Consider the following 24261-nt stretch of genomic DNA (forward strand, 5'->3'; position numbering starts at 1 on the left):
ATGACTGTCCTTATTATCCTTAGAAACATTTCCAATGTTATGTTTGTTGCCCGTGTTACAAAAATAAAAGTTTGTCCCTGTCATGGTAAAAATAGACTCTCTGCTATATTCTATCTGGCATAGATGGCCATACAGTCCTGGCTTTTCATCCTGGCAACAGCTTTTGCTTTAACTCCCAACACCAGATACTGAAAAGAAGGTGCAATACTCTCTCATCTGTCTTCTCTGAATAAATCCTTCTTAGATCTTCATAAGATTCTGATGGATCTTCATAAGATTGAGTTGAGTTTTCCAGAAAAAGGGGAGCCTTTTAAATTCCCTTCCAAGAGGCAACTAAGGCTTTAGGTGGCATCAGTGAGGATGTGCTTTAAAAGAAAAAAAGTTAAAATGAGAATAGGATGAATTTAATGGGCAGAGAGTCTGTTGTTGTTGTTTTTAATGTGAGTATGTGATACCTTATTCAAGTGTCCCATCAACTCCTTGATTCTCTCAAAATCACTACACTTGTGCAAAACAGAGAGGTGCCCTACAAACCCTCCAAATGAATCCATGTTGTTCTTGATGCTGATAGCTTTACTAAATGACAAATGAGTCTTAATTTTTCATCAATTGAGCATGGCCTAGGGACAGTGATGAAGATACTCTGGATACACCATTGGTAGATGAGGTTGTGCTTTATTTTCTACCCTTCTAACTAAAAATTAAACCATGGTTTGGAGACACATGAGGGGACAATCTTTACATGGCAGTGTTGATGATGATGTTTTTCTTCTTAGAGAAAAAAAAAGTCTAGTACTGATATTCATCAGCATGCTGGGATTTTAGCAGGTTAGAAGCAATTAAGTACACTTGTGTACTAGCAACTTACACAACAAAAGCTCTTAATTGCTTGTCTGGCACAACTTGAACTGTCTGAGCTATGACGTATAAGCAGTGGATGTTTTAATGTTTCAATATCTGGCAATCTCATTCAGAATTCCTAACCTTGTTCTGGAGTGAAGTTTGACCCAAATCGTTCAAGGGCATTTCATCCAGATTTTACAGACTCCCACTGAAGTCCATGGCCTTTAAGTTACATGGGTTTATTTCCCTTTCGGAAAGAGGATAGAGCTCACCAAATGGGATAAAGTAATTTACTGTTGCTTAAAGCCATAGGCACATACAGCTCAATTCTACAGAACTTTAGCTATCATCCTTAACCCATACAAATATATTTTTTCTTCACTGATTTATAATCCCACCCTTATTATAAATGAAATTCTCAAATATATTTGGGTTTATTTCTAGACTCCTGTGTTCTATTAATGTCTGCCAATTTCATGTGCTGATACCAAAATATCATGGGGTGTGTGTGTGTGTGTGTGTGTGTGTGTGTGTGTAAGAGACAGGGTCTCACCATGTCCCTAAGCTGGAGTACAGTGGCACCATCATGGCTCACTGCAGCCTTGAACACCTGGGCTCAAGCAATCTTTCCACCTCAGCCTCCTGAGTAGCTGGGACTACAGGTGAGCACCACCACACCTGGCTATTTTTATTATTATTATTTTTTATTTTTGTAGAGACAGGGTTCCCGGAACTGGTCTGGAACTCCTGGCCTCAAGAGATCCTCCCACCTAGGTCTCCCTCGTAGTTAGGACTACATGCATGAGCCATCACACCTTGCCTCTAAATGTTTTAATTTTGGTTTCTCTCAGGCTAGAAAGAAAAGAAGGAGAACTGCATGAGTATTTGTGAAAGTGGACTGACTCCTCACTGCTCAGGACAGCAGCTGACCCACCGGCCTTCTCTAGGCTGCTCCTGGTTTTCTTCGTGTCACCTCTCTAGGCTCTCTTTCTCAATGTCCTTATGGTCACTTCTTCCTCCACTCACCCCTTTCATGTTGGTGCTTACCTGAGTTACATTCTTGGGCCGTTCTCATTTGATGTAGTTTTCCTCGACAATCTTAACTCTATTTTTGGTTTCAGGTAGCACCCACACTGGTACGTCTTCCACACTTCCTTGCCTGGCCCCAGATTTGTGCTTCTTACTGCCTCCTTGACTGGTCTGAGACTTTGGGGGTTTCTCAGGCCACTCAATCTCAACATGTTAAAAAAGTAAAGCCCTACATATTCTACTCCAAACTCACTCTTTCTCTTTCATTAACTGTCTCTGCCCCAGTAGCACCACCATCTAGGAGCTATCCCAGTCAAATGTTTGGAAGCTATCTCCAAGCATATTAGTTGTGACCCTGTCATCTACATCCATTTGGATACATCTTCCTGATCCTACCTCTTTAATGTTCATTAAATCTATTTCCTTCTTCCCACTCCTACTTCCACTGCCCTATTTGAGCTGTTAGGTATTCTTCTCAGGGGCTACACCTGTAGCTGCCTAACTGGAGTCTTGCTGTATCTAATCCATTGAGAGGCAAGTGGTATTTTATTTTATTTTATTTATTTTTGAGACACGACCTTGCTCTCTTGCCTAGGCTGGAGCACAGTGGCATGATCATAGCTCACTGCAACCTCAAATTCCTGGGCTCAAGCTACTCTGACCTCAGCTGCCCAAGTACCTGGGATTATAGGCGCACCCCACCACACCCGGCTAATTTATTTTTTAAAAAATTTTTGTAGACAGGCTCTCACCACATTGCCCAGGTTGGTCTTGAACTACTGGGCTCAAGCAATTCCCATGCCTCAGTCTCTCAAAGTGCTGGGATTATATATTTGAGCCACTGTGCCCAGCCTGCAAGTGATATTTTAAAGATGTCAACATACTTACGTTGTTCTTAAAACACTTCAACGTTGTCTATAATCTTCATGATGAAATTGAAGTGCTAAGGCATGGCATCTGAGGCGTTCGCCATCCAGACCCTCCCTCTCTCTCTATATTCACTGACTCTGCCCTGGCTTACCAAATGCTTGCCTTTCCTGAATGTCCTTTCATGTCCGTGTGCCTTTATAAATCCTGTTCCCTGTACCCGGGACAGTATTTCTCCCAAGTCACCAAAGTCAAGAGGCTTTAACTCACCCGGCTTACATTAATTGCCTTGAAGACTCAGCTCAGGGTATTTCATTTTGCGAGGATTTTCTCACGACTTTAACTCCAGCTAGGTCAGGAGTCTCATCTTCGAGACATAAAATAAATATGAGCAATCCTACTCTGGCATAGGGTTTAGAATATTGGTATGTTTATGAGCCTCCTTTAAATAGACTTAGTTTCTGGAAGACTCGTGTTCATTTTAGGGTTGCCAATACCTTTCCTAGTAATTGACTTATAGGACTGTGCTGCCCAACATGGTAGTCATTAGATACATGTGGCTATTTAGACTTAAATTAAATAAAATTAAAAATTCAGTTTCTCAGTCACACTAGTTACATTTCAAGTGCTTAGTAGCCACACATGGCCAGTGGCTACTGTATTATCCAATGAATATACAGAACATTTCCATTATCACAGAAAGTTCTATGGGACAGCATTGACATAGAAAGTGCTCAGTAAATGTTGGTAAAGTAAGTTAGGGATATATGAATTACTTGTGTTTGTTTGTTTTAAGACAGAGTCTTTCTCTGTTGCCCAGGATGATCTCGGTTCAATGCAACCTCCACCTCCCACATTCAAGCAATTCTTGTGCCTCAGCCACCCAAGTAGCTGGAATTACAGGCATGCGCCACCATGCCTGGCTAATTTTTTTATTTTTTTTTATGTTATGTTATGTTATGTTATGTTATGTTATGTTATGTTATGTTATGTTATTGAGCCTGTTGCCCAGACTGGAGTGCAGTGGTGTGATCTCGGCTCACAGCAACCTCTGCCTCCTGGCTTCAAGAGATTCTCCTGCATTAGCCTCCCAAATAGCTATGATTACAGGCGCCCACTACCATGCCTGGCTAATTTTTGTATTTTTAGTAGAGACAGGGTTTCACCATGTTGGTCAGGCTGGTCTCAAACTCCTAGCCTCAAGAGATCCCCCTGCCTCAGCCTCCCAAAGTGTTGAGATTATAGGCGTGAGCCACTGCACCTGGTCATGAATTACTTTTTAATTGAAATTCTTATTGAGATAATTGTAGATTCCCATGTAGTTCTAAGACATGCAGAAAGAGCAGTATATTCTTAATCTAACTTTCCCCAGCATCTTGCAAAACTGTAGTACACTATCACAACCAAGATCTTGACATTGATGCAATTCAGTAATCTTACTTAGATATCTCTGGTTTTGCTTGTACTCATTTCTCTCTCTCTCTATATATATATGTATATCTATATACAGATAGATCTAGATCTATCTATATAGAGAGATCTATACATATATGTATATATGTATAATACAAATATATGTATTATATATACTATGTATAATATATTATATTATTGTCTATGCATTATATATAATATATAATATGTATAATATATTATATCTGTATATTATATGTATTATATATAATGCATATATAAGTATTATATATTATATATAATACTATATTATATATAATACATTAATGTTTAATACATGTATGTATATATAATATGTAATATATACATATATGTATATATACACATACATATATAATTACACACACACAGAGAAATACATACACAATACATAAATACATACACAAATACATAAATACATACACACACACATATACATATATACATACGTACAGGTGCGCACCACCACACCCGGCTATTTTTGTATATGTATACGTATTTGATGTATATGTATACATATATGTATGTATGTATTTCTCTCTCTGTGTAGTTCCAAAATTACACCCCATGTGTAGTTCATATAGTCACCATCACAGTCAAGACATAGTTCTATCACCACAGGATACCTCCTGTCGCTATTTTATAATAACATCCACCTTCCTCCTGCACCTCTCATTCCTTCCTTAACCCCTGACAACTATCAGTCTGTTCTACATTCATAAAATTTTGTCATTTCAAAAATGTTATATAGATAGTATATAACCTTTTAGGGTATTTTTCACTAAGCATAATTCCTTGCAGATTTATAATCCATGGTGTGGCACAAATCAATCACTTCTTTTTATTGCTGAGTACAATTTCATGGTATGTATTAATATGTACCACAGTTTGTTTAACCATTTACCTATTGAAGCTTGTCTCCAATTTTTAGCTATAATAAATAAAGCTGCTACGACAATTCTTGTTCATGTTTCTGTGTGAAAGTGAATTTTCAGTTTTCATTTCTCTGAGAGGAATGTCTGTCTTAGTTCATTCAGGCTATTATAACAAAAGACCAAAAACTTCTAACAAAAGATACAAACAACATACATTTATTTCTCACAGTTCTGGAGTCTGGCAAGTCCTAGATGAAAGCACCAGCAGATTCAGTGTCTGGTGAGGGTCTAAGTACAGTGGTCTTCTCTCTGGAATCTCACATGGAGGAAGGGGAAAGTAGCTTTCTCAGCTCTTACATAAGGACACTAATTCTTTTCATAAGGGCTTCACCTTCATGACCTCATCTAATCCTAATTATTTCCCAAAGACCCCATCTCCTAACACCATCAAACTGGCATGTAGGATTTCAAAATATGAATTCTAGGGGGATGCAAGTATTCACCCCATAACAATGCCCAGAAATGTAATTGCTGGATCATATGACAACAGTATATTTAGTTTTGTAAGAAACTACCAAACTGTTTGTTCAGAGTGGCTGTACCATTTTACATTCCCCCTATCAATGAATGATTTATACAGTTTCTCTGCATCCTCACCAGCATTTGGTGTTGTCACTATTTTCTATTTCAGCCAGTCCGATAGGTGTCTAGTGACATCTCATTGTGGTTTCAATTTGAATTTCCCTAATGTTTAATGACACTGAACATCCTTTTGTGTGCCTATTTGCCATCTGTATATTCTCTTGGGTGAAATGTCTGCTCTTATCTCTTAATCATTTTCTGTTTAGATTTCTTTTTCTGTTGAGATTTGAGAGTTCTTTATATACTCTGTATGTCAGATAGATAGTTTGAAAGTATTTTCTTCCAGTTTGTACCTTGTTTGTTCATCCTCTTCACATGGTCTTTCACAGAGAATACGTTTTTAATTTTGATGAGGTCTAATTTATTAGTCTTACTTTTTATAGATCATGGTTTTGGTGTCAGGTCTAAGAACTCTTTCTGAGACCTAGATCTCAAAGGTTTTCTGCTATTTTTTAGAGTGTTATGTTTTACATCTAAACCCATTTTGAGTTAATCTTTGTGTAAGGTATGAGGTTTAGGTTGAAGATTTTTTTTCTGTTCAGTTTGGTTTTGATTATAGTAAAATATTCACAACATAAAATTTAACATTGTAACCATTTTTAAGGGTACAGTTTAACGGCATTAAGTACACTCCCCTTGTTTTGCAACCATTACCACTATCCATCACTACAACTTTTTAATCATTTCAAACAGAAACTCTGTATCTATTAAGCAATAACTTGGTACTCCTCCCTTTCCCTAACCTCTGGTATCCACTAGTCTACTTCTTGTATCTATGAATTTGACTATTCTAGACACCTCATCTAAGTGGAATTACACAATATTTATCCTTCTGTGTTTAGCTCACTTAGCGTCATGGCTTCAAGGTTTATCCACGTTGTCACATGTATCAGAATTCCGTCCTTTTCAGGGATGAAGATTATTCCCTTCCATGTGCATACCACGTTTTGTTTTTTCATTCATCTGTTGATGGTTGGGTTGTTTCCATCTTTTGGCTATTGCAAATAATGCCGCAATAAACATTGCTGTACAAATATTTGCTCAACTCCTTGCTTTCAGTTTTTTGGGTATATACCCAGAAGTGGAATTGTCTATGTTAATTTTATGTTTATTTTTGAAAAACTGCAATAGTGTTTTCTATAGAAGCTGTACCATTCTACATTCTCACCAGCAGTTCACAAGTGTTCTAATTCTCCACATCCTTGCCAACATCTGCTATTTTTTGTGTTTTTAAAGTAGCCATGCTAATAAGTGAGAGGTGGTATTTGTGGTTTTGATTTGCATTTCTCTGATTAGTGACGTTAAGCTTCATATCAGGTGCTTATTTTATGTCTTCTTTGGGAAAATGTCATATAAGTTATTTGCCTATTTTATATTAAAGTTTTTTAAATTATTGTTGAGTTTTAGGAGTTCTTTCTATCTTCTGAATGTTGCTTCCTTACCAGATATATGATTTGCAAATATTTTTTCCCATAATACGGGGTGCCTTTTCGCTCTGTTGATTGTGTCTTTTGCACAGAAGTTTTAAATCTTATGTAGTCCAACTTATCTAATTTTTCTTTTTTATCCTACACTCTTGGTGTCATACTAAAATTACTGCTAAATCCAAGGTTGTGTAGGTTTTCTTTTATGTTTTCTTCTAAGAGTTTTATGGGTTTGGCACTTATGTTTACATCTTTGGTAAAAATGTAGCTAATTTCTGTATATGATGTTAGGTAACAAAGGGCTCATCTTCACTTTTTGCAAGTGGATGCTCAGTTTTCCCAGTGCCATTTGTTAAAAAGACTGTTCTTTCCCCACCCTGAATGGTCTTGGCAACCTTGTCAAGAATCATTTGACAATATGCAAGGGTTTATTTCTGGGCTTTCTATTCTACTTCATCAGTCTATGATTTAATGCCAATACCATAGTATTTTGATTATTGTTCTTTGTAGAGAGCTTTGAAATAAAAATGTTAGTCTTTTAACTTTGTTCTTCTTTTTCAAGGTCTGTTTTGGCTATTATCAGTCACTTGAGATTTCCTATGAATTTTAGGATAGATCTTTCTTATGCTGCAAAAACATTTGGATTTTGCTAGGGATTGCATGGAATCTGTAGACTGCTTTAGGTAGTATCGATATCTTAACAATATTAGGTCTTCCAATCTATGAACATGGGATGTCTTTCTACTTATTTATGTCTGTATATTAGTCCATTCTTGCATTGCTATTAATAATTACCTGAGACTGGGTAATTTATTTTAAAACGAGGTTTTATTGGCTCATGATTCCACAGGCTGTATAGGAAGCATGGCTGGGGAGGCCTCAGGAAACTTACAATCATGGTGGAAGGCAAAGAGGAAGGAGGCACATCTTACATGACCAGAGCAGAAGGAGGGAGTGAATGGGAGGTGATACACACTTATTAAAAAAAAAAAAACAAAAAAACAGATTTCACTCACTATCATGAAAAGAACAAGAGGCAAATCCACCCCCATAATCCAGTCACTTCCTACCAGGCCCCTCCTCTAATAACGGGGATTTCAATTCGACATGAGATTTGGGTGGGAACACAAATCCAAACCTTATCAGTCTGCTTTAATTTCTTAAGAAGTATTTTGGGCCACGCATGGTGGCTCACGCTTGTAATCCTAGCACTTTGGGAGGCTGAGGTGGGTGGATTACCTGAGGACAGAAGTTCAATACCAGTCTGGCTAACGTGATGAAACCCTGTCTCTACCAAAAATACAAAAAAAAAAAAAAAAAAAAAAAAAAATTAGCGGGGTGTGGTAGCACACGCCTGTAATCCCAGCTACTTGGGAGGCTGAAGCAAGAGAATTGCTTGAACCTGGGAGGCAGAAGTTGCAGTGAGCCGAGATTGCGCCACTGCATTCCAGCCCTGGCAATAGCGTGAGACTCTGTCTCAAAAAAAAAAAAGAAGTATTTCGTAGTTTTCAGCGTACAAGTCCTTCACCTCTTTGGTGAAGTTAATTTCTAAGCATTTTATTCTTTTTAATGCTATTGTAAATAAAATTGTTTTCCTATTTTCCTTTTAAGATTGTTCAGTGTTACTGTATAGAAATGCAACTGATTTTTGTGTGTTTATATTGTGTCCTGCAACTGGGTTGAATTTGATATTAGTTCTAATGGGTGGGGGTGTGTGTGTGTGTGTGTGTGTGTGTGTGTGTGTGGACTTTTTAGGATTTTCTACATAAGAGATCATGTCATCTGCAAACAAAGGTAATTTTAATTCTTCTTTTTCAAATGTTGATGTTTCTCCTTTTTACTTTTTCTTTTCATTTTTTTTGCCTGATTTATCTTGCTAGCACTTCCAATACTATATAGAATAATAGTGGTAAACGTGGGCATCTTTATCTTTGTCCTGATCTTAGAAGAAAAGCTTTCAGTCTTTCACCATTGATTTTAGCTGTGAGGAGGTTGTGTTTTTTGTTTATTTGGTTTTTTTCTTGTGTGTGTGTTTGTTTTTGCCTATATATGTTCAATTGTTACAGCACCATTTGTTGAAAAGCTATTTTACTCCAATAAATTGTTTTTTCACTTTTGTCAAAAATTGGTTGTTCATATTTATATGGGTCTATTTCTGGGTTCTCTATTCGAATCCATTGATCTATGTGTCTATCACTCTGCTATTACTATGCTGTCATGATTACTGCAGCTATAGAGCAAGTCTTAATGTTTGGATAGAGTGATTCCTCCTATCTTATTCTTCCTGGTCAAATTGTTTAGCTATTCTAAACCCATGCCTTTCCATATAAATTTTAGAATAAATTTGTCTATATCTATAAAAAATACACTGACAATTTTGTAGAAATTTCACTCATTATATAGATCAGTTTAGGAGAAATTGATACCTTTGCTATGCTGAGTCTTCTAATCTATGAATATAGTATGCCTCTCCATTTATTTAGGTCTACTTTGACTTATTTCATTTGTATTTTGTAATTGTCAGCATACAGATACTGTATATAATTTGTTAAGTTTAAACCTAAGTCATTTTTTTAGGAGCAATTGTAAATGGCATTGTGTTTTAAATTGTATTTTCTGTACGTTCATGATTAGTACACAGAAGTAATTTTGCATGTGTGTTGATCTTGTATGCTGCAACTTTCCAGAACTCATTTATTATTTCTAGGAGTTATTTGGTCGATTCTTTGGCATTTGATTCCTAGACAATCATGTCATCTGCAGATAGAGACAGTTATTTTTCTTGCCTCATTTCAGTGAGCTAGAATTCAGCTAGAATTTTCATTACCATATTGAGTAAGATTGGTAAGAATAGTCATGCTTTCCTTGTTCTACATCTTAGGGGGAAAGCATTCAGTCTTTTCACCTGTAAGTTTGATGTTAGCCAGAGGTTTTTTGTAGATGCTTTTTATCAAGTTGAGGTCATTCCCCTCAATTCCCAACTTGCTGAAAGTTTTATTCATAAACGTGTGTTGGGTTTTGTCAAATTTTTTTCTGCATCAATTGATGTGATCATATTACTTTTTTCTTTTTCAGTTTTTAGTATGGTGAATTACATTATATTTCAATAGTAAATCTGCCCTTAATTCCTGAAAGAAGCCCCACTTGACAATGTATAATTATTCTTATACATTATAAGACTCAGTTGGGTATCTTTTTTTTCGGGATTTTTGCATCTAAGCGGTAGCACATGCCTGCAATCCCAGCTACTTGGGAGGCTGAGGCAAGAGAATCGCTTGAACCTGGGGGGTGGAAGATATTTGTTTGTAGTTTTGTTTTCTTTCCTACTGAATTTGTTTGATTTTGGTATCAGGGTAAGAGTGATTTCATTAAATGAGCTAGGAAATATTCTCTTATGTTGTCTCAAGAAAATTGTGAAAAAATGACATAACTCTTATTCCACAGTTGGGTAGATTTCCCCAGTAAAACACTCTCACTAAATTATAATTAAACACTTCATATTAAGAAAAGTTTATAGCCAGATACCTAAATAGACAATATCCTCTCAATTGCTGATTACAGGTTATTTTTCAAGTTTAAATCTCTGGATATTTCATTTTAGGGAGCTTTTAAGTTATGAATTCCAATTTTATCAGTGGTTCCGGGACTATTCAGCTTACGTATTTTATCTTACTTGAGTTTTTGTTAGTGTGTGGTTTTCAGAAATTGTCTATTTATTGTAAGTGGTTGAATTTATGAACACAAAGGTTTTCCAAGTATTTACTTAAATTATCCTTTTAATGACTTCGGGATCTGTACTTTTAGTCCCTATTTTATTCCCAATGCTGGTGATTTGTGTCTTCTCTTCATTTTTGTCTAAATGAGTAATTTTAATCCAGACTTATTTTAATTATCTGTTTTCATTCCATTTTCATACTCTGTAAGGCTTTTTTTTAAATTAAAAAGTTATTTTTAGGAACAAGGTCTTTGTTTTTCAGGCTGGCATTGAACTCATGGGTTTAAGTGATCCTCCCACCTCAGTCTCCTAAGTAGATGGGACTATAGGCATGTACCCCTGCACCCAGCTTTCTGTAAACTTTTAATACATTAAAAAAAGAAATAATATTTTGGGATATTTTCAAGAAAATAATGGCTTATTTTTAAAACACGTACATTTATTGTCTAAAATTTCAAGCAATTCTAAGGAATATAGAGAAGCAAACAATCAACTCAAAATCTTTTCGTCAAAAATATCCCTTGGTTTATAACATTCCATAAATCTTCCTGTATAGAAAGAGATAAAAGTATAAGGTAGGATAAGTTGACAGATATACTTTTTCAAGTATCATCCACATGTGGATGATAGCACACAAGCTACTTTAAAATTAAATTATATTTAATCTTATTAAAATTAAATAAGAAAAGAAGCTAAAATGTGCCTGCAGTAATTTCTCAACTTCAGAATAAGGCTTTTTTTTCATATCAAGAGAGATAAGTTTGAAACATATTTCCTTAAAGGTAAGAAAAATAGACTGAAAAAAGCATGATGAGATTGGAGGTGGGGTTTTCTATCTATCTGCTGCAACTTTAATAATGTACACTGACCACTTGCTGAGGAAATTATTATACTTAAACCTCCTTACAACTCCCTTCCTTCTACCTTCAGGTTTTAGTAAGTTATGCAATGATATTGACATTGTCAAGGTTTATATTTATGTTCTGATTTAAAACTGCCAAACACAGTGGTTTAGTCTTAGATTTATTTTAAAATAAATATGATTATCATTATCACAACATTTGACCACAGCTTCATCGTTCATGAGATTTATGTTTTAAATTTATCTCTTAGTTGTATAAATTTGATGATGAAGTAGAATATTATAAAGGTTTTTGTCTGCTGTGTATACTGATTTATTTTGTTTGAGAACAATTGACTATTGCCTTGAAAATCTGAAGAACACCAGTGTAGGAAAACAAACATTCTTAGGTCACCCTTTCTTTCCCTTAGAACACCCTCAGGCATTGCTTGATGCTGTGAAGAAATCTAAATGTACACTGATTTTCTTTTTCTTATATGTAAATTGCCTTTTCTGTCTGGATATTCAGAACATTATTTGTCTTTGAAGTTCTGTAACTTCAGTAGGATATATTTTAGGGTTAATTGTTCCAGGTTGATTCTTTTTTTTCCCTGAAACAATTGTGTTCTTTTGTTCTGCTGATCTAACACTCTCTATTTCAGGAAATTAACTTTTGTGCTTCCATTATATCTTTGATCACTTTTTTCTTTTCCATTTGATCCTTTTTTTTTTTTTTCTTTTTTTTTTTTTTTAACAGCAAAGGTTGTAAAAAGTGGTGTTCTGGTAGATATGTAATAATCAGTTGTCTGAAAACAAACAAACAAATAAACAAAACCCTGATTTGTAGCATTTGTCCATTTGTGTGGGGGTAAATACTTCCACAGTGGCTGATTTCAAGCTGTTACTGAAAATGGAGTTAGGAAGCACTACATATCCCCGATCAGCTCTTGCAAGGTGGTGAGATCCAACTCCTGCATACTACTGTTTGTACATGTGTTGGATCTCCTTTGTTTGTATTTCATAAAAATGGTCTGTGATTTGTTTTATACCTTATTTGTTAGTAGCTAAGTACTTGTCTATCACTGTGTTTTCAGTTGTGGCTAGTCTTTTTTTTTTCCTATTCTCTTTCTCTCTTTCTTTCTTTTTCTCTTTCTTTTTTTGTTTCTTTCTTTCTTTCTTTTTTTTTTTTTTTGGAGACAGAGTCTCACTCTGTCGCGCCCAGCTTGGAGTACAGTGGCGCAATCTCAGCTCACTGCAACCTTTGCCTCCCAGGTTCAAGTGATTCTTTTGCCTCAGCCTTCGGAGCAGCTGGGATTACAGGCACCCGCCACCACACCCAGCTAATTTTTTGTATTTGTAGTAGAAACAGGTTTCCCTATGTTGACCAGGCTAATCTTGAACTCCTGACCTCAGATGATCCACCCGTCTTGGCCTCCCAAAGTCCTGAGATTATAGGAGTGAAACACCATGCCTGGTCCTTAGTCTCTCATCTTTTGAGTGGTTTAATGACTTTTATTTTTCCCTGAACTCTGCTAGTTTATCTTTCATTTAGTCTTATTGTCTTTAGATCCTTATATTTCTTTATGGTGCTTTTAAAAAACATGATTCACATTATATTGCCTTTCATTCCTTTGAAACTCTGGGAAAAAATATTTGTCTGAACCTTTTTTTCTGTTTCCTTGGAGGAATTCTTCTTTAGAGACCTATACTTCATATGCTTTTTGTTTATGTTCCTTGAAACATTCTTTTCCATGTCCTGTTCTTTCCCTACCTCCACTATCTGAGCAAATGCCCTGTTTCCATTCTAGACTCCATGCTGGTTCCCTAATGGTTGTGGATCATCTTTCAAGAATTCCAGCCATTTATAGATGCATAGCATGGAGAAGGTAAAGAGAATAAATCGGGTAGTCTGAACCTGGGTTCCAGCATGCTGTCTTACATCCCTGTCAGCCAGTCTACCAAGTTCTCCACCCCTCAGGTTCATCTTGTCACAGTTTTTGGTGTTAACGAGATTTGTTGACATTAGTTTCTCATGAAGTCTTTACTAGTTGGTAGCTCTGTTTTATTGAAAAACACACTTCTATTTACTTTCAAACACTTATTCCTACCCCATTACAAATTATAAATACAGATTTTGACAGTAGAGAAAATTGTGTCTTAAATGGTAGACAATAAATACATGCCTGCTCAATAAATCAAAATTAAACTCCTCCTATAAAAAATGTATACAGTCAGATACTAAATAGATAGTATACTCTCGAAGGCTGATTATGGGTTATTTTCCAACTTTTAAATCTTTGAGCCAGAGAGAAAGTCTATTACATATTTAAAAATAAAGTTTTACAATCTCTCTGACAAATCAGTAGAGTTCTACTTTGTGTGTTCAAAAGTGCTGTATTCAATACATATATCAATGTAGTGGACAAAGTAATGTTTTGCCTAAATTCCCCTTAAGTGAAGGATTTGTTACTGCAGCTGTAGGGACTACAGCTGACGGAGGTCTTTAGCTGTCGTTGCCTTTAAGGATTGCCAGAGCTGCCTGTCTTAAGTTCATGCCCCTCCTAGGAACAGCCCATGCTCCATGATTGATATGGATATAAAAGACTGACTATCTCAGACCAACTCATGGTCATTCTGAAGAATCATCCTAGCTAGTGAGCTCCCTAAGGGGCTGACAAAGACTGCAATTGGCCTGCATCACAGCTTAGCTTCCACCTCTGCCTGCTCCTGCTTCCTGTATTACTCCCACCCACAGATGTTGGTCCTTAGTCAAATACCGCAGACTAAACTCTCAAGAAATGACATTACATACAAAGAAAACCCTTAGGAATTCATGCAATGCAGTATTTACAGAAATAGTATTATTATTCGTCTATAATTTTTACCTTACATGCTTCCAAAATAAATTTGAGGCAGCTAAAAATCATCATATTTAACTAGCAGAAACAAATGTACGAACACAAACCTTATGTATAACAGGAAGGCTATTTTAAGTGATTAAAGTTCAACATTCCAAATAAAAATTTTAACTGATACTAACCAATGACAAACTCTATCTCAGTAAAAATAGGTTCTGGCTTTTGCCTCTATGTGAGCACACATATAAGAAAATCAAAAGTAGAGAATACTTATGCAAGTAGTTGTGGGTGTGACAGTGGCGGCAGTGGGTAGGTTGTTAGGGCTGTGTGCAGCTTTGAGAAGGAAGAGATGAATTTAGAGGCTCTTACTCCTTTAAATGGAAAAAAAGAGTATGATACACAAGGACACAGGACTACTGAGGGAGAAGAGTAATCATCCATTTATCCTGTGGTTTCTGTTTTGAGATGGCCAGTACGATATTAAAGGTACTAAGTGAATGGAAAACAAGCAAGGGGAAATGATAACTATTATACTATTAGCTAGAAAACTATCTAAGGTCATTGAGTATAGTAGGGAATGGCAAGATACAAATCCTTATTTTGTAACCTGCTGTCTAGTTATGGGATCAGATTCCATATCCACTACTAGCGCATAAGGGTACCCTTGTGGCAGCTGAAGACAGACAAGGGCGTGGCTTCTCCATTTCCAAGAGTGAAACCTCAGGACGACTTCGTGAATGTCTTTCAATCACTAGAGTCTTGATAATGCTGGAGACTTCAAGAGTCTGGGAGGTCAGTAGGCAACTGGGAAGTTTAAGTTGAACCGCCAAATATCATTGCAAACTTCAGCCCAAATATCACTCAACACAAAGGCTTGTCATCTCTTGGTCCAAAAATGCGCTATATGTTAGTCATAATCTGTTACTTTGATGCCCAGTCTGAGTTTTTGTCCCAGCTCAGGAAGGGCAAGGGGACAGCCAAGGCAGACTGGTTCAGACCTGATTAGGGCAGCTCAACCAGTAACTGGCTTACTAGCCAACTAGCAAAGTGAGCATGAAAAGATCCAAGAATCCTTCTTCCCCTGGGCCTTAAATTGTAAATCAGACAGCAGCCAAGGAGAAGCTGGGTGGTCAGAAGCTTCGTGGAGCCTACCCCCACGAAGACTCCTTCCAGGGAAGGCCCAGCAACCCCAGGCTAGAGGAGTCTCTGTGGACACCAGAGACCATTGCTGGGCTGGCGGATTGAAGGATGACCACTCAGAGGTCACAGATAAGGGGTTATCTAGATCCTTGCTATTCAGAGTGGTGGGAGGGCCAGCAGCAGCAGCATCACCTGGGAGGTTGTTAGACTTGCAGAATCTCAGGACACAGCCAATTGAATCTGAATCTGCATTTTAATTCACAGGCACATTAAAGTTTGAGAAGCACCGGTCTAGGTGGTGGCAAAGCAGCCAACCCGATGTTCTGCTTCTCAGCCCCTCCTCCTCCCCACCTCTGCTAGCCTCTTAAGCAAAGCTCAATCCTGCAATGGTCCTGAACAAAATTTCTGCAAATCCCGAGTGCTGGGGGAGAGGGCGTGCAGGAGCTGCCCCCGCCGGGGACCGCTGGGAGTAAGCGTGACTGGATTGGTCGCCTGCTCCAGCTCCCGGCTCCTGCACCCGGAGTGTAGACACGCCCCCCGACCCTCTCCCCCTCACCTCCACCCCCGGCCGCAGCTACCGCCTGCCTCCCGCCGGCTGCCACGAAAACCCGGAGCAGCTGCGTGCGCTCATGGACAGTCCTCCGAGGAGCGAAGCCGGGCAGCTGGGCATGCTCAGTAACTGGGGGAGGTTTGGGTGGAGAGTAGAAAGCTGTGGCTCTGCCTCCCACCCCCTCCCGCTGGCCCCCGCCCCCCTTGCCCCTACCCAGCCAGTAGTAGTTCCCCAGCGTGCGCCTGGGGAGACCGGGAACATGGCGCTGGGAGCGCTGTAGCAGCTGAGAAGGGGCTGAGGCACCGCCGCTTCGCTGACAGCCGGCCACCAGGTAGGCAGGCGCGCCTGCGGGGCTGCCTGGGTGGGTGTCCGCGCGAGGAGAGGCGCCTGCGGGGATGCGCGCCGCTGGTACCCGGAGCATCTCGCTTTGACGGGAGAGGATGCAAAGAGGACCTCTGTGACAGCGCGATCATGCATCTCCTAGGAGATGCAAAGGCTAGGGACCTGCTGCCTGGAGGGTAGGGATAGGGGGCCGCCCACCCCCAACCCTTGCGCTACTATCCAGCCTGGGCTCTCTATGGGTCAAATAAAGGATAGTTCCATTTTGCTGGGCGGGAGGGCGTGGAGGAGAACCCCGGATTCCAGCCCTGAGATCGTGCTGGTAGCCGGAACCGCTCGCAAGCCCAGCACCAGTTCTTTGTGTGTATACAGCCGCGCACACCCTGGGGGTGTCACGGCGCTGCTTTTCCCGAGTAGTGCTGGACATATTGCCAGGGCAGGATTCCCGTATGGTTTTTGTCTTTTGGCAGGTGTGGACTGGAGGATGCAATAGCTGAGCCTTTATGGGGCTGTGTTTTCCTTTGTTATTTGTGTGTGTGAGAGTGTGTGTATGTGTGTGCGCGCGTGTGTGTGTGTGTGTGCGCGCGCGTGGTGGGTAGTAATGGAGAGAGAGAGAGAACTTCTGCTTGTGGGCACCCTTGTGGGCAGGGCGTGGAAGAGGATCTCGGTTCCAAACTCTTGTCAAAATCGTGTGCCATGTCAGCCTCCTAGAGGGTAAACTTGAGAAGTCCAGGGATCATCACTGCTCAGTTTGGAGGATAAGCGCGATCGCCCTTCTTGAAACCGTGTGTGTGTGTATATGGAGCTTTCAACTCGGGCTGAGTTAATTTGTCAACATTAGATATCAATTAAGGAAACCTGAATCGCTGAGGCTATTTATGGTGATCTTTTTATGGCCAGAATAATAAACAAAAAGAAAAGTTGGCACAAAGCCAGAGGAAAGTGTCATTGTTAATACTTGATGACAGCTTGAAAGACTGAACACACTTTTAGAGAAATCAGGAAATCTGGCATTCTACAGAGTTCTACCAAGACATAGCCACAGGGTCTTAGGTAACTCACAAAATCTCTTAGTGCAGCCGCTTCTCTTTTGGGGCTTGGAGGCTGTAGACACTCTTTCTCTTACCTGATACAGATGGACAAGATGCTTTTTAGAAGCCCCTTCCACACTAGAATTCTATGAAAATGACACCCTACAATAACAGCTCTGCCACCTTAGATTTGTGTATCTGTTATATTCAATAGCACAACAACTCAATGTTGGGGAGAAAGGTAAACAGGTTAGTTAGGGAGAAAGGTAAATTTAAAGTATGGGTTTATCTTTTGCTTTATAATATAAAGGATGGGCATCTTGGATATGAAGTTTGGAGACAGTTTCCTCTGCACTCGCGCTATTTATTTTTATAGTCTTGTTAGGTGGCGAGAATGAGTCAGTATCATCAAAATGAAGTGGAGGAATACATAAGGAAAATGCATTTAAGTAAATCAAAGCCATAAATGTCCAATCTCATGATAATACCTTGACTTGGAATACATATGTGCAAGGCAGGTGCACTGCTAAATGGAAGCAATAGAAGCCAATGGCAAGTTCCTGGGTAATGTTGACCTTAGACTAAAAATCATGTGTTCTTCTGTGTATGGGTAGAGATTGTACTAGGTCTCTGCAGCTTATTTTATTAATAAATGTGAGTTTTAATTGCTATTGATTAGATATCAATTGAAAATTGATATCTAAGCCTTGAATCAGTTGATATCTAAGCACTGAAAATCTAGTCTGGCAGTGCCTTTCCACTCTGTCAGGGCCTGCTGAAATGCTGTAGGTATGGGAGGCAGGCATTTGAAATCCGACTCTTCTGTGTTTAGCTTTGTGATTCTGGGAAAATTACTTAACTTTCCTAAGCCTCAGTTTCCTCACATATAAAACAGTCCTGGGAATAGTAAGACCTACCTAGATGAGTAGATGTATGGATTACTCATAATTTAAATCACCAGGAAAATGGTGATGACCATTATGAGTAAGAGGGAAATGGATATTTACTGAATCTATACTGTGTGTCCTATATAATGATTCAGGCTCAGTTAATTCCCTTAAATTTCCCAACTATATTAGTTTCCTAGGGCTGTTATAACAAGTTACCAAAACTGGGTGGCTTAAAACCACAGACATTTATTCTCTCATGGTTCTGGAGGCTAGAGGTCCAAAATCAAGGTGTTGGCAAGGCCGTGCACCCTCCAAAACCTCTAAGGGAGCATTCTTGCTTGCCTTTTCCAGCTTCTGGTAGCCCCAGGTATTCCCTGGCTTGTGGCAGCATAACTCCAATCTCTGCCTCTGTCTTCACACGGCATCTTCCTCTCTATCTCTGTCCCTGTGTCCAAATTTCCCTCTTCTTATACGGACATCATTCATGGTGGATTTAGGACCTGTTCCTTATTCAGTATGACCTCATGTTAACCAGATTACATTTGCAAAGGCCTGACTTCTAAACGTCGTATACACAGGTTCTGGATGGGCATGAATTCTTGGGAGACACTCTTCAGCCCAGTACACCAACATCCCCCTGAACTGTGTTTAATGACAACATTAATATTATGTTAGCATAAGAGCAGAAGGTAGAGATAGAGTAGCATAGGTTCAGAAAATACTTTAAAGATTATTTAAGGGAACTAACCTATTTGGGGCTTTATATACACAACCGTGGTAGGGAAGAGCAGGTTCAAAGGTACCTCACTTATACATGTCACTTACCTGGGAGCCACGACAACCCAGGACCTGGGTCTTCTAGAGTATCTCGAACATACTCTGTCCCCAAATGATTTGTTGATGTTGCCTTCCATCATTTTTGCTACCCTTCCAAGCAAATGCAAAACAAACAAAATGCATTAAACAACAAAAACAATAATAGCAACAAAGATAAGCTAACAACTTTCTAGTCCTTCTTAACGTGGTAAATGGCACCACTATCCATGGAGTTGCTTTAATCAGAAACCCAAACAGAATCACCTTTGACACCTCCATTCCCTTGACCCTCTACATTTAAAACCATCATGTAGTCTCATAAATGCTATTTTCTATATAGATCTCTAAATACATGTTAATAAATTCTTTCTATCCCCACCACCACCACTATCAAACTTCAAGCTACCATCTCTTACCTGGACCACTAGTGTAACTTCCTAACAAGAACCTTGGTTCCTTGCCTGGCTCTTCTAATCCTTCATGCAGAGCAGATAGGATAATGTCAGTTCCCTACATAAAATACCACCCACATACCTGGGACAGATTCCAGAGACTCCTAGAGCCTTTGGTACTTGGCCAGCCTCATCTTGTGCATCTCTTCCTCTTGATGCTGTCACACTGACCCTCTGTCTGTTTCTGAACATCCCCAACCATCTTCCCTCTATATTTTACCAGTGTGGGTCATATTCATCCCTTGGGCTTCCTTGACCTCTCTTCCCCACCAACCCAACTCTCTCATCATCCTTTTACTTTTATTCCACACACTTATTCCAGTTTGCAATTGCCTGTTTGTTTGTTTGGCTATGTCTGTAAGCTCTATAATGGCCATTTATTTTATGTCTTATATGCAGAAGTTATTTATGTCTCAATAAACATTTGGCGAATGAGTGAAGGAATGAATACTCTGCCTCAGAGCATTTTCCTGTGCCAACTTAAAGATCTGATTTTTAGAAGGTTTTTTTTTTTTTTCTAGTGTAGAAAGAGCAATTTAGAACCTTATTCTGACTTCAAAAGGGGAGTATTCTTGGCTTTAACAAACGCATCTTTTAAGAACTGATTTAGGCTAGAAGTTAAGAATTGAGTCAAAATATTTTTTTGGCAACTGAGATTTTTGTAAAAATACATCAATCAGTCAACAAATATTCTGCAAATATTTATTACATGTGTATATTTGCCATGCTAGGCCCTTGGAAGACAATGATGAGCTAGACTTTCAGTCTTCTGGAAATTTATAGTAAACAATAATTAATAATCATTATGTATAATAATAAATAAATAATACACTTAATTATTTGTTGAGCTTCTGTTATATGCCAGTGTCTCTTCAGTTCCTGTCCATAACCATCACTATAGCCCTCTAATCTTTCCCAATAACACAGAACCCCACACTTACTAGGAGCACAACAAATATTTTGTGAATTAATAATTTGTTGGTACTATTATCCTGATATTTTGAAATAGGAAATGTATGCTTATCTGGGGAAAAAGGTATCTGCTCATATATAGAAGAGCATGCAATTGCTTTCTCACTATATATTTTATATATATTTTAAATAAAATATTTAAAAAATGTTTTATTTAAAAAATCATCCTGGCCATTATCCCTGGAGTTAAATTAGGAGACAAATTACTCTTTATATGGCAACAAGTTGCTGGTGTGTTTCTGTCAAAATTCCAAATTGTTTTATTTTGTTTAATTGTTTTAATTTGTCCTGTTTAATCCAAGTGAGAAGTGACTTAATGTCTCTCATTCAGAGCCCTTTTTGTAGTTTTGAATAGTAAGACTGAGTGCCCAAGGAAAATGAATGTAGTTCAGCAGAGGAACACATGTTATGTTTTAGATTTCTGAAGTGGCTTCAATTTCAGGTCTTTATATTCATCTCATAAAAGGGTGATTTTAAAAAAATAGTAAAATAGTATTTAATGCCTATGCTTAAGTGAAGCTGCTCATATAAGTAACCAAAAATTAGACAGTGTGTCTTGATTTTGTTTAAAAGTGATGGATACACCATGGGATCAATTAAAACCTAAAGGAACTGGTATGAAATTTCAGTAAGGTTGTTTGTTATAAAATACATGTTCAAAAATCGATGGCCACCCTAAATGTCAGTGTTTTATTAACTAAAAAGTAGAATGGAAAATGATTCTATTCATGAATTAACTAATATATAAATTAAGTAGAAACAATAGAAAACATACGTAAAATACTTGTGAATAATAAGAAATATATAAAAGCCTTTGTAGAAAGCTGTACAATTTTACTCAAACTCAAAATAAACTGAGAAGCAAAAAAAGAAAGACATACCTTATGCTTTGGTAGAAAGATGAATATTATGAAACGGTTATTTTTCCCAGATCAATTATATAGTTTTATTACACTGGGATTTGGGAGAACCGTACAAAATGATTCTAACATCCATCTGGAAGAATCACTATATAAAAATAAAAGAAAACTTTTCCAAAGAATAGTAGTGGTGGTGGGGAATGTGAGTGGTGGCGGTAAGATGGGAGGTGGTGGTAAATACAGGTGGTGTGGGGAGTGGAGTTTTGGGGGTGGTGGAGGTGGGGGAAGTTTGACGGTAGAGATGAATACATGAAGGTGGTGGATGAGGTGGTATGGATGGGGGTGGTGGGTGGTGGATGTGGGTGGTGTGGGGGTGAAGGTAGGTAGATGGGAGTGGTAGTGGTAATGGGTGCCATTGTTGAAACAAAAATAAATTTGATCATTGAACTACAATCATTATAGCAATGTAGTACTGGTATAAGAATTGATTAATAGCTCAGTGGAGTAGAAGAGCCTGGAAACAGATTTAGGTCATTCTTAGAACCAGAAATATGACAGAGAAAGCGTTATGAACCAGGGAGGAGTATTTGACGAAAACGTCATGGAACTTGGCTAAGTGTATAGAAAGCATTCAACTAAGAACCTCTGTTTACATGACCCTCCAAACGAAATTCCACATAAATTTTAAGTTTTTATGCAAGGTGGAAAACAAGCTAGAATAAAATATTTAACTAACTTTAGGGGAAGTACTTTTTAAATATAAAATCAATGGGAAGAATCACAAAGCAAAATAAAGAATTTGAATGTATTTTAAACTTTTATATGCAGAAATGCATGCATTTTAAAGCAGAACAGAATCATGGAAAACAATATTGACACCAAACGTGATATGACAGTTCATGATAGCCCTGAGGAACTCTTGCAAATCAGTGAGTAAACAATAGCACCCCAATAGAATTGTCCAAATATCTGAATGCATAATTCAAAAGGAAGAAATAAAAGACCAATGCACACATTTAATAAACGTTATTACTATTAATCACAGAAATGCAAATTAAAATAAAAATGAGGTGCCGTGTTTTATGTATTAAATAAGTAAAAAATACAAAAAATAAACTCAATACTGGCAAGGATGCAGTGAGAAGGACAATCTCTTTCATTACTTGTGGTGGGAGGGTTACATAATACAACCTTCCTACAGAGAAGTTTAAAAATACTTATCAAAATGTCTGCCAGGCATGGTGGCTCATGCCCATAATACCAGCACTTTGGGAGGCCAAGGCAGGTGAATCACTTGCGGCCAGGAGTTTGAGACCACCCTGGCCAACATGGGAAAACCCCGTCTCTACTAAAATACAAAAAAAATAGCTGGGTATGGTGGCACACTCCTGTGATCTCAACTTCTTGGGAGACTGAGGCAGGAGAATTGCTTGAACCTGAGAGGTGGAGGTTGCAGTAAGTCGAGATCGCATTACTGCGCTCCAGCTGTTTATTAAAATAAACAGCTGCAATTGAAATTAAAATGAATGAAATTAAAATTAAATGAAATTTTAAAAAATTGTCAAAAGCTTTTAAAAGTTCTAATTATTTGATGTACTATTCCTCTTGGTTTTTATTTTATGTTTGCTTTTGTCTTTGGTAAGGAAGTAGACGCAGGTAAAATTGTGTATTATAATATATTTCATAGTAATAAACATTAAAAAGAACCTATATAACTAGAACTTGGAGCTTGGTAAAGATATTTAAGGTCCCAAGATAATAGACTACTATATAAGTATTAAAATTAATCATTTTGAAGAATATATAGTGACATGAAACAACCTTCACCACAATTTTAAGTGGAAAAAAACAAAATGCATGACTACACATATTGTATTAATACGTGTTTTGTGAAATGAAAACATCATGCAAGTATATTAAAAAAAAACAGAACAAATTCAAACGTTAGGCAATCTCTAGTGGTAGAAGTATGGATGGCTTTTATTTTGTTATACTTTTCCAAATTTTAAAAAATGTAGTAGGTCGGGCGTGGTGGCTCACACCTGTAATCTCGCCACTTTGGGAGCTTCAGGCAGGTGGATCACTTGAGCTCAGGAGTTTGACACCAGGCTGAGCAACATGGCAAAACCCCTTCACTACAAAAAATACAAAAGTTAGCCGGGCATGGTGGTGCATGCCTGTAATTTCAGCTACTCAGGTGGCTGAGGTGGAAGGAATGTCTGAGGCCATGAGGTGCAGGTTGTAGTGAGCCAAGATTGCGCCACTGCCCTCCAGCCTGGGCGACAGAGTGAGGCCCTGCCTTGAAAAAAAAACAAATTAGCCAATGATGTGTTGTTTTATGAATCAGAAAAAAACCCACTATTTTACAAATAAGCAGTGATATACATTTAGGTTGTAATTATTCATTTATGTAACAAACATTCATTGATTCTCTCTTGTGTCAGGGGCTCTGCCAAGTGTATCAGCAATGACTCTTAGATTGCATGCAAATGAAGGAAACTGCCTAACTCCAGTAAAAGGAATTTACTAGAAGGATATCAGGTAGCTAAAAGAATTGCCAGGAATGTCGCGGAGGGTAGGGAATCACACACACACACACACACGCACACGCACACACACACACACATCCCAAAACAGCTTGGAAGCAGACGAAGCTAGTTAGCTC

General features: G+C 38.1%; 1 protein-coding gene across 1 annotated transcript in view; it reads left to right on the top strand.

Moving 5' to 3' along the window:
- The first annotated feature begins 16252 nt into the window (after positions 1–16252).
- The window catches only part of PAK5 (p21 (RAC1) activated kinase 5), a 316275-nt gene continuing 308266 nt past the window's right edge, over positions 16253–24261 (top strand). The window contains exon 1 of the mRNA XM_008018243.3: positions 16253–16567. The gene's annotated coding sequence lies outside the window, so the exon portion shown is untranslated. The remainder of the gene's footprint in view (positions 16568–24261) is intronic.

The sequence above is a fragment of the Chlorocebus sabaeus genome, chromosome 2, assembly GCF_047675955.1.
Source record: "Chlorocebus sabaeus isolate Y175 chromosome 2, mChlSab1.0.hap1, whole genome shotgun sequence".
Taxonomy (NCBI): domain Eukaryota; kingdom Metazoa; phylum Chordata; class Mammalia; order Primates; family Cercopithecidae; genus Chlorocebus; species Chlorocebus sabaeus.